Genomic DNA, 12,306 nt, shown 5'->3' with positions numbered 1-12,306 from the left:
TTATCGTTTTTAGTTTGCACCACAATATTGAAAAAAACTCTCACTTTGATTTACATTATATTACAAACTCAGTAATAAAGAAATATAACATCAATATAAATATAAATGTCTTTTAAATTTATATATACAACTTCTATGACAAATATTAGAAATAATGATCTCAATAATATTTTATAATGTAATATAAAATATATTTGGAGATAATTCTCTGCAATAAATTTTAATATTGCCACAATTATTACTGATGTGAATAATTAGTATTTCTTATTAGTAGTAACTATGATGATATTGTTGAAGTATGCTTAAATAGTTTTTTATTACTATTTACTATTCCTAGCTATTGGTCAGTAGAGGTAATTATGTAAGTTAATTTTTTTTGGGTAAGTTAATAATAACAGTGAGTTAGTGGATTATTTAACTTCCTACATTTGACACTAAGTTAGTCGCTTAATTTTGGAAAATTTAGTTATTTGCATCTCTATTTAAATCACTTTATAGCTTTTCATTAATACGTGAAAAAAATATATTGTATTAATTTAATGTTTATCACTCTACCGTACTAACTTTTTTTTAATTTTTCCCAACAAATATTAATGCTCTAATTAATACGATGTATCTTTTGGACTGTTTTGTAACCCTAAATGACAAACTTCTGTTGTAGGAGTAATAGAAAGAATTACATTTTATTGCATTTTATTGCATTGCTTCCTCCTTAGTGGATGAAATTGGAATAAAAAAATTAAAGATCCAATTTCTCGTTCAGTAAACAGAACATTTACAGAGGATATTTAACAAGGAAATTGCCAAAATTAGACAATTACCCGTTTACCCTGAGTACCATTAATTAATGAAGAGCAAGTTTATCAATTACTTGCTTTCATTTCCTTAATTTTTCCAGTGATACCTGAAAATGGCTAGGAGTGTATATATTATCAATCAGACATTGCCAGAGCAAAGCTTCGCTCCTCGGTTTTTAACTGAGAGTTGTGCCCGCATCCATCCTTGCACTCAAACGAACATTTTCTATCGGAATCATCCTTAATTTGCTGTGGCATTAGTTTCATACTGTCCTGTAACGAACGTAAACAATCACTAGTAAGTCTTAAACAGTGCTACAGAATATGGAATTTGATCAAATAGGCATTGTCAAATATTATGCATACCCTTATCAATCAGCATGCAAATACAATATATAAATCTTAGAGATGTAAATCACTCCGCCTTCCTCCTCACCCTTCGATATTTTATTGATATTCATATTTGAAGATTTCGCCAAAATAAATATCGATAATTTGAGAATAAGGCTTTAAAGACTAAAGGTGTAAAAACTGCATTTTAGGCTTTTTTGAGGGAAATCTGATGCTTTTGGCCGGTATTTGGCGTTACAATAACCACATCACCATGTATGTTACTATTATCACCACAGTTGCTGCATTTTTCCACAATCAGATTTCCTAAGCATATTTGAGCCTTTATATAACCCACAACATGTTAGGAAAACCCTAGGACAAAACCCTTAAAGCCCAAAAACTTCCCCGCACAAAACAGAAAACACGATATTTAGGCCCCTGGATGAACCGCTAGACCGAGCCACCATGCTCGACCAGTCAAGCGAACCTCAAAGCCTTCAAATCTTCCCCTGATGAACCGCTCGACTGAGCTACTATGCTCGACCAGTCGAGCGAACCTTCTTTGGCACTCCCTTGCCTTCATCAAGCCACTCCAAGTCATCATTTTTCATCACTTCACTAAGTGGTTCAAAGCATATACTTCCATACTTCTTTGCACACACATCATCATTCTCATTTGTGCAAGATAGAGCATGGGCAACCAAGTGATTAAAGTTATCACCAAGGTCATGGAAATTGGCTCTTGCTTCAACAGACACTCTGGGCTTCATAAAAAGAATGAGTACTAATGTCAGAGGGAGAGAATGTGTGTTTATCTCACTTTCAACAGCCTCTGTTCACAACCTTTTTATACTACCCCATCCCTTTGAATTAGCATCAAAGAGAAAATAGTGTTTTAAGGAAAATGTAGATATTTGGTGATAAATGAAGAGCGTTTTAAATCGTGTGAATGAAATTAAAAGCGATTAAAATGTATGGATGAGATTAAAAGAAACTATTCAAAAATAGAAATGATTCAAAATGAGTGGGGCGGAACAAAATAGCAAAGAAAGCAAAATGAGTGGGATAAAGGTGGTATCAATTATGAGCAATAGGATAAAGTATTGCAAAATAAAAAAAAAAAAACTACAGGCTTTGTGTCTAAGAAGATTTTAGAACTAGAAGTTGGGATGATGACACTAGTGTCACTTCAACACACTGAAACCCGCTTAGGTTTGAATCCGAAAGAGTCCCAGCCAAGGTAGTTGAATAAAAGGGGTAGTCTATGTCTGGCTTTGGCTATGCAGAATACCCAGTTGACTGAGCACTACCTCTTCATACATCCAATAGTTGGGTGATCTATGCGGTTATGCCCAAGTTGAGAAAAATGCATCAATTTGAAAGGCTAAAGAGATATAGTCTTTTAGATTTGGCACAAAGTAGACAACTAATTAATTTTCATATTCCTAGTGAAAAATGAATACGGGCTAAGGTAATGGATCATGCTATAGGTCTCTCCACAAGTCAAGGGCAATCCAATTGTTAGTTGAACTGAACAGATCAATCTTGGACATTCCTAACAAAGGGATATTAGCTTTCTTCTATTATCACATTCAGTTTTTAGTAAGTAAAGCCCAAGATAGGGTGAACCATTTAGAGGCTTGATTGACTAATCAACGTCATTACTGTATTACCGATGAAAGAAGTGTGACTTGAGTCTTGTGTTAATTAGTCATATGTTAAATGACAATTAACGTGTAGAAGAATCTTTGGCTTAAAGGTTAGAAGTAACAAAGGTGATTACTAGACCTTAAGTATTTATTAAAATGGATGGTAAAGGACACATCACTCTTTGTGATTTGTTTGTATGGGAATGATGGTACCATTGATCATGTATACTTGACATGTGAAGGCTAGGAGTGCAAATACTTAGACCTAAGTGCAAAGTACAAGAAGCTTGGAGACCGTGCAGTTGCACAAAAGAGGAAACAAGGAGAACAGAAGCCTGCTGCCCTCTGCTCGACCAACCTGCTCGACCGAGCCCCAGGTCAAGCGGCCCTTTCTGCCTCATTTTGTGCATTTCTGTCTGCTGCTTGCTGCCTCTCCAATGTTGCCCCACTTTGTTCCCCCTTTGTCTATATATTGTTGTAGTGCGTATGTATTATGTAGAGCCAAGCTTAGAGCTTGAGCCTCCCATTCTTCTTACCATTCTCTTCTTAATTCTCTACTCAAGTGTATAGCTCACACTACTCTCCATTGATGTAATTCCTTTAACATTGTAATGAGCTCAAAAGCTCCTCTATCCTTTAAACACATAATAATACACTAGCCTACGATGGTGGATGTAGCCTCATTAATGATGAACCACCTTAAATCTTGGTGTTATGTTTACATTACTTTTATTGCTTAAATCACCTTAATACTTGCATATAACCATGGTTCATTAGTGCACCTTCAAGTCATGGTCATTAACCTTTCGTGCCACCTTTAGGCTCACGCTTCCGCATTTGTTAGCGTACTCTAACAATCGAGCCCATTACCGCGATGGCGACCGTAACCATAATTTTGCACTAGTTGAGATATTCTTCCAATAAACGGGTTTGACACAAATATTAAGTAGTTTAGTTTGGGAGAGTGACAAAAAAAATAAATTGTGTGTGAATGAGAATCAAAGAAAGTGTTAGGGCCATTTCCATAAAAGGAAAATGTAGCAAATTAAATTGGATGAATGAAAATGAGAAGTATGGCAAACTCAAAGTGACGGAGGCAGTAATTACTAGGCATTGAAGTTCATAGAGAAGATGAAATCTTTCTCAAACAAAATTTATGCATGACATCTTGAAAAGGTTCAAGATATTCGCTTGGTAGAGAATGAGAAACTATCAAAAAATGATGGACAAAGTAAAGCTAAGACTACGCAATAGAGAAGCTTAATCGGAAGTTTACTGTGCCCATCAATGAGATTTGATGTTTGCTCCAAACTTTATGTTAAGGCTCTGGAGAGATTTTCATTTGGAAACTCCAAGGAGTGTAATTAGGTATTAAAGAGGCACCTTAGATAATGGCTTTATAATCCCATGCTCAGACTCCAAATTGCTGCATATTGGGATAACGTTTGGGGAGGCGCAGTGGATAACAAGAAAACTCTTCGCTACGGTTTCTCACTCAAGGTGTGTTAGGTTGGAAGGAAATGAAGGGAAAGGAAGGGGAGGAATTTCGAGGGATTGGATTGATGATTTTTGTTAAGGTATCAATCTTTCCAAAGTTAGAAAGATTTGAAGGAAAAGCTCTCATCTCCCTTCATTTCACTTTCCTTCCCTCCTAAACAAACAAGTTATTATTCTTCAATTTCTCTTCCCTTCCTTTCCCTTCCCTCCATTCCCCTTCCTTTCCTTTATTTTCTCATCAAAGTTGTTATCCAAATATAGTGCCAATTCTAGAGTATTTTCTTGGATCTTGAAGTTTCAAGACGTAAAAGTTCAGTTTACCACTGAGGCCAAGTACATTCCGGCCTCAGTAACAATCAAGCTTCCAGGCTCAAAGAAAAAAAATAAAAAAACGTTGCTAAAATAATGCTACTCAAATAACGGTAGATAACAAATTTGCAATCGCTATCTTTAAAAATCCAGTTTGCTTCAGCAACACAAAGCACATAAAGATCAAGAAAAACAGGTGAAGCTTGTTCATTTCCACCTTAGAGACAAAATTTGTTAGAAAGCACATTTTCTCATGTACCCGAAAACAAGCATAAAAAACTCCTGTTAAGATCACAATTGAACAAGCATGTACCATTAGAATAGGAAAATCAAGCATAATCCCATTACAATAGTAACAACTTTACTGGCAATCAGGAAATTCCATCTCCAAGCAACTTAAAAAATTAATATACCTTATCGGAAGATGAATAAAGTTGTTCCTCAAGCAGTCGCAGCTCTTGAATGTTCATCCCATACCACTCGTCAATCCAGGCAAATATACTGCTGTGTGTTTCAAGGAAAAGCGCTCTCTCCCCCTTTAAAAGAGTTTGCAGGTGTGTAAGTATGTATATTCAAATATTTAACAAACAAGTGGCCATATTACTATAACATTTGAAACACTTTTCAAGCAATCCGAAGACAAAGCAGTTGATGAACTTGCTATTAGCTACGCACCTAAAAAGATCTTATGAATATGCAGCAAACAATTCATCTTGATAGCTTTTAATTTGATGTCAATGACTGAGATACTTCTACTACGGTAGTTAACTTTTTCGGAATTTTACACTATACTAAAACATTATTTCTATAACAGTGTTTGGATAGAACTAAATGGAGGGAAAGAAAGGGGAGGGATTTGAAGGGATGAAGGATCCCTTGTTTAGATATCAAAAAATCATAGTGTAAGTTTAGAAGAAGAACAAGATCTTAGCTGTTTGTAAACATGATGAAACGATCATTACATGCCAACATAAAACTTTCTCAGTTCTGCATAATTTAATTTGTACCACTTTGTTGACAACATTAAGCAGATGAATTACAGCTTAAACTCTAATCAATGAAAAGAAATAGATGACAAGAACACAAGTTTACTAAAATAGACACTTAAGTACGAAGACACTTACTGCCAACAGCACTTTTTCCAACCGTGTACCAAAGCCCCAATACGGAGCATCAACTGTTACTAACTTGTAGGCTGTCATTACTGGATTGCAGCATTCCTGAAACCATCACAAAGATGAAATCAAGTGTCAAGTCAATATATGCCAAAATCATCAGAAGCTTATTTGAAACATATAGGTGAGCCCTCATTAGTCAGAACCATCCATGCATGAAGTATAGTAGAAAACGCATTTACTAAGAAAAAGTAGAAAAGGCATTCATTAAGACACCATGTGAAATATATAGGTGAGCCATCATAACCGAGAAACAAGCAATATTATATTTCGATTGGGTATATACAAATTAACCGAAGAAAACAATCAATGAATAAAAGATCCAATTAATTCAGAATATTGGTCAGTCATTTTCCGAGGATAGAGGGAGTACAGATTTTAAGAAGACATCAGCCAGATGTGGCACTAAATTTCACATTGCAATGGGCTAATGATGGCACAACTTTTATCTACAAATATTAACTGAAAGAAGAAAGAGTGAGAACCAAAAGATGGGAGAGGGGAGAGGGGAGAGGGGAGAGGGACATAACAAGGAATTAAGACATATAGTCTTGTGCAATGGGCCGAACAAAGGGCTCGCTAAAAGGGTCGGTGTCAAGGAACCCTTCACACGAGAGCCTTTTTGAGATAGAAGTGTGGATGCAATATAGGTCCTCCTCATACCTAGTGCGAAATATTCCACTTTAAGTGAAGGGTGGGTGAGAGTCGAACCCGTGACCTCTTGTCACATTTACTTCTGATAGCATGTCAAGGAACCAACTCAACCATAAGCTTAAACTTAGTTAAGGCCCCACGATATGTTATATACTCTAATAGTTGGATCTAATAAAAAAGAAAATGGGATGGTCCCATTCAACCTGGCCTAGCTCTTAAATTAAACTAGTTGAGCACTACGCATATGGAAGACCTAAAACTTAAAAGCTATCTGCTTCTTCACTGTCCATTATATATTTGTGAGTCAACAACATGATTTTCCCTTTTTTGTACAAAATGCTAATACATGTAAGGCTGTTGAGACATTCCTAAAGGTAGAAACTGTTGTCAAAGAGAAGAGTAGCTGGCAGATTTTCTTATCCCTGGATTTCTTGATCTCCTGCTCTGCATTAACAGACTTGCACCAAACGCACTTAGATTTACAAATTAGAATGTTCCATTAGGAAGAGTATCCCTGGAAACCAGTGATGCAAATTTATGCTATGCTCCAATCTCACTCTAGGAAGCAGCAATGAGTTTGTGCTCTATCTGCTTTGTGGAAGCAGCAATTAGTGAAAGCCTGTTTAGAACCCTTTTAGAGCCTGTTTTCAGCCCGCGCCATTAATGTTAATAGAGAACCCATTTAGATCCCGTCCCGTTAAAACCCTTAAAATTAGCGGTCATATACGGGCCTCCAACAGCCCGTTACACAGGTTTAGAGACACACCGAGAAAACTAAAATTAGATAGGCTGGAAACTGAGGACTTACTTTCCAGCCTTCCACCAAAGGTCCACGATTTGTCTTAGCTGATCTGAATGTGGAAAGATTAACATTACAACTGCTGACAAGATAGCTCCAATAGTCTCGTACAGATGATGCAATATCAATAACCTCCACCTGCCTCATTGCCAGCTGATCTTTACTTAGACCATGCACCTGTATAGATACAAGAAGTCAGTCCGATATAGCAGTGAAATTGACATGATATAACTTGCAAACCATAGTGCAAAATAAGGCAGCATCGTATCTTATCAGCCAAGTCGTAAAGGCTTTCAAATATACTGAATTGATGCCATAAAGGATTAAAAAATTGTGTTTTAGGTCAGTTCAAGGAATATATCATGGGTTCAGCCTACTTAACCGCATCAACCCCATTATCAAATACATCACCATGACCGTTAATCTATCACGACCAAAACAACAATTTTGCACTATGTTGCAAAAAATAGTTTCTAGCATATGTAAATTCTTTTTTCCGATTAATGACTTTCATATTAAATGATATTGCCTCCTTCATTAGCTCAAGATATGAAGTTAATAATACAAGACCTCGTCAAACTAGAATGCACAAAAAGTTTGCAATAAAATATTACATTTTCTGATTTTCCATTATCAGCCACGTGAATAGTATCAATAGTGAGATCCATCTTGCTAAAGCTTGGACACTGCATAATTAGCAAGCGGTAAAAACATTACTCAATGGAGTACAAACATAACAATGTCAAGATTCAGTCAAGAGGAAAATAATTTACCTTGATAACTAGAAAATCGGGATCCAGTTTCACATGGACAAACAATAAACATTAGTAAACATGATGAGAACAATAGTTTTTTCAAACAAGAACATGTTAATAAGCCAACCTGATTTACATTTTGGATATGCATTCCAGGCTTCCTCTTTCAGAAGGAGAGAATCTGCTGGTGCAAATGTAGTAAGCCAAGAGGGGACTTTGCTGCAGGCGCAGAAAGTACCATGAAACTAAAGTCATTAAGTGTTTTAGAACATAAAACGATATTTTATTATGATTATTTATCTATTTCAGAATACTAGATGGCATAAAACTGTTAAGATATGCTACTTAGCCACATCGTTGTATTACAATGATAGCGCAATTTTCAAATTAACATGAGTGTGATATTAGGCTGGGAGAGCAACAGATAATCTGTGTTGCCTTTATCCACAAAAGTGGTTGCAGAATGATTGTTGCAATCACGACCAAAAAATAAAGATTTTGTAGAGCCGCTTCAGCATATGACACATGTAAGCTTATGGATAACACACACATGCGCATGTGGTACAACCATTTGTTTCTTCTATGGATAAAGAAAACATGCACATGAGGTACGACCAAAAAGGAAATACGACCATTTATTTCTTTTATACGTCTGCAGCAGTGGTTAGTTCTAGCCTTAACAAAATCCTACTATGTGGTACAAAAAGAATCCTTTACAATCCCAAAAAATTAAAGAACAAGACTGGAAGTGAAATCATGCAACTATTACAATCAAGAATGTTCGCAAAATTATGGGTTGTTTAACGATACGATGGCGGACACGAAACGCTGTAAAACATAGGACAACAATTGCATTCAATTTTCACCTATGTTACTCGGACTCTTCATTTTGCTTCACATACCCGTGTCCGATCCTTGATGCTCAGACACTGGTATGGCACTTAGACACTTCATTGTAGGCGTAAAATTGAATACTTAGACGTATCCGATACTTGGACACATACCGGTATCCAACATTAGTACTCGAGTCCAAGTAACATAGATTTCACTATAAAAAAGAACTCTGAATGATCATGTACTAACTCATCATTAAGTCCATTCCAATATTATTACCTCTGGAAGCTATATACTTTTGATGTGTAATGGCCCTTTCCAAATACATTGTCCTGAAAAGGCCTATTCTCTAGGACCTCAACTCCTTCAGTATTTGTTGTATTCTCCTGTTGCAATTTAAGAACCATATACATCTGTGCAACCTCATACTGCAAACAATTGTAAATCCCAAAAAAAGGGAGAATTCCTGAAATTAGAACAGCTAGAGATAGAACTTATCTTTAAACAGAAGCCCCAACAGTAGAAATCAGATATTCACAAAATCTATTACCTCAGCTAGAGACATAGGCATGACAATTCGGCTGAACAGGACCCGAACATCAACAGATCAAAGTCAAGAAAAATTGCGTAAAAAATGAGCTCGGCAATTGTAGCAAATAGAAAAAATTTAAATGCCAAGTAACGTGCAGAATACATGTAAATAGTCTATACCTAAGGTGACACTAAATGTATACTTCTAGAATGTGAAGTAGCATAGTTAAAATATTGAACAGGGCTCGTAAATCATACAACTTCCATACTTCTTTTGCAATTATTATTCGGTAAAACGTATCAGCATGTCTTTCTTTGACATAACATGGAACTTGAACTAAATTTACATTGTCCTCATCACTGGCTTTTTACTACTTACATACAATTTCAAGACTTCTCACGAAACCCAGAGAATAAAACCTCAACAATAATTTGCAAGACAGCCCTTTTTCTTGACATATAATCTTGAGACAAAACTCCTGATGAGTTCCAATAAAACTGGAAAGTAGCCTACAAGTAAACTCAACCCTAAGGAAACCATAGCACGCAGAAATAGCCAAAACATAGCAACCGCATTTTAGTTTACGAGGAGAATATATAATAACTTTTATAAATTGGGCATCAATATCTTTTATGCAATCACGTGTAATAGAATTCTGCAGTAATCAACTACAGGTTTAGTCTCAATTTCATCCAATATCCAAGTGAATAGATCAAACATTGTTAACCTTTGCTTCAAGCGTGTGTCGGTAGACATTGTTAACCCAATAGTTATACTAATTTGTCATAATTGGCAGAGCTATTATAGCAGTAGTTACTGTTGTTAGAGTATAAAACATATCCTGGAACCTCAACTAAAAGCTTAAGTTGATAGTTGAAGCCCCATAATATGTTATATACACTGACATAGGACTATTAAAGCTGCTTGACAATACAAATACTATAGGCTCCAGCTCCTTGCAGCTCAAGAATTAGTGGTGACTTGAATAATTGTGTTATTTCCATTACATTACACCAGGATACTAGACTACATCGATCCTTTAAAAAACTCAAAATCATCACGCAATCAAATAGAAAGTAATATTTCATCTCATGATTAGACTAAACATGTATCACAATCACAAAATGTGGACAAACAATTTCGGATGAAGACTATTCAACAACTTATCAAATCTACTCCATACGTGAACTGCAAACCAATTTCACGACTCCTGCGTCAAAACATTGCTCTAACGATCATGAAGAACAAAGGACTATTTGCAACCCAACCTCAACCCCTTTGCCCAAAACAAACCCATTGTTATAATCACCGAGAACTATTTTCAACTAACTACTCATTTTGATACACTTAAGATTAACTCCAACTTCTCATTTTAATACACTTAAGATTAACATTTGAGCAAAGCATGAAAACAAAAAACGAATTAGATAACAAATTATGTTACACTGGTTGGGTGGGAAGAATCAGAAACTGGAACACATAACCAATAAAAGAAAACATTTGCTTTTATGAACGAAACAACGATGGATGGAGCAAAAATACAGAATAATTTTCTAGGTCTAGCAAAAGTTTACAAACTAAGTTAAACTAATATTTGAGGCTCTTAAATTTGGGTGACCCTTTGTGATCGTACATCATACACATGCTCGAAATCACCCCTAAATTGTTTTTGACAAAAAAAGAACCAAAGAAAAAGCAAGTTCTTTTTACAAAGACCATGATAATAAATTACAAACCCAATATAAGTTTCCAACAACACAACGAAACAGGCATAAGTAAATACTCTAAATTGTACCATCAATGAAAAGCGAAGATGATCACAGTTTCATGCAACAGTTATAAACCAATAAAATCCATCCAATATCACAAACAGGAATCCAAGAAAATAACTAACAGAGCTAAAATGATGCAAAATTCTCTGATTATAGAAACAGAAAAAATGGGAAGGATACAATTCCTTGATCTGAACCATCTTTGTTGTTCAACCAAAAATGATAGAAAAAATGAACAAGCAGCTCCGTGTGATCAACCCAGATTACGCTTCTCGCAGCAACGGAGTACGCACTTAATTATTATTTTGTATTGAAATTAGTAAAAATAATGAATATAAACAAAAATAAATTAATATTTAGTATTAATAAAATTTGTTATATATCAATCTAATCTATGTTGGATTTAGATGAAAAAATTATACTTTAGAGAAAATGCAAAGAGAATATTATTATTATTTGGTGTACTGAAATGTAAGAAGCTTAAGAGAAATGGGTTAGATTGTTTTTGGGTTGCCAGAATTTGCCGCCTATATGGACATTTCTTTATTGTTTTTCGAACCGGTTTTAATGTTGACAAATACTACAAGTCTGCTCATTTAAATCATCAGTTCGATTGGGTTAGATCAAGTTGATTTAACATTCGATTTTACGTTTGATTTTTATATAGTTATAAATTTATTTGAAGTCGGTTTAAGTCGAATTCAAATACAAAGTTAGGTCGAATTATCGAATCTATTTTGAACACCTCTAAACTCTAAATATCGTGGTCTTCGTAGTTTTTAAAAATTTGATATTAATTCTAACTGATTTGGTAAGTGATTACTTCTTATTTTCCTTGGTAACATTTTAAGATTCGATTTTCATACAACTCTTTCTTATTCTAAATTTGATTTTCATTTAATTTTTTTTGGGCTTTCTTTTCTCGTGCTCTATCCTTAATATTTAAAGCAAACTCAAAAATGTGATCCAAGTTTTGACAAATGGTCTCTTTATAGCAAACTTCTCCTTACGCGGCTATTCTCGTTGATTTGTGGTCAACCTCGGGAATTCTTTACTTTTTAGAACTTAAAGTGCCTCTATAACATTTTCTTAGATCTTGAAAGTGGACCTAAAATCAATTTATTAAATACTTCATCGTTCGTATTTAATATTCTTATTTTTTATTTTAGATAGTTTTATTGGTCTTGTTATGAGACCGTT

At 35.0% G+C, this 12,306-nt stretch overlaps 1 pseudogene; it reads right to left on the bottom strand.

Moving 5' to 3' along the window:
- Positions 1-280: 280 nt before the first annotated feature.
- Positions 281-11,634, bottom strand: LOC130805319 (uncharacterized; annotated as a pseudogene).
- Between the last annotated feature and the right edge of the window lie 672 nt (positions 11,635-12,306).

Source organism: Amaranthus tricolor, chromosome 1 (assembly GCF_026212465.1).
Source record: "Amaranthus tricolor cultivar Red isolate AtriRed21 chromosome 1, ASM2621246v1, whole genome shotgun sequence".
NCBI classification, from domain to species: Eukaryota; Viridiplantae; Streptophyta; class Magnoliopsida; order Caryophyllales; family Amaranthaceae; genus Amaranthus; species Amaranthus tricolor.
The sequence above is the reverse complement of the archived record's forward strand: the minus strand, read 5'-3'. Positions and strand labels throughout refer to the sequence as shown.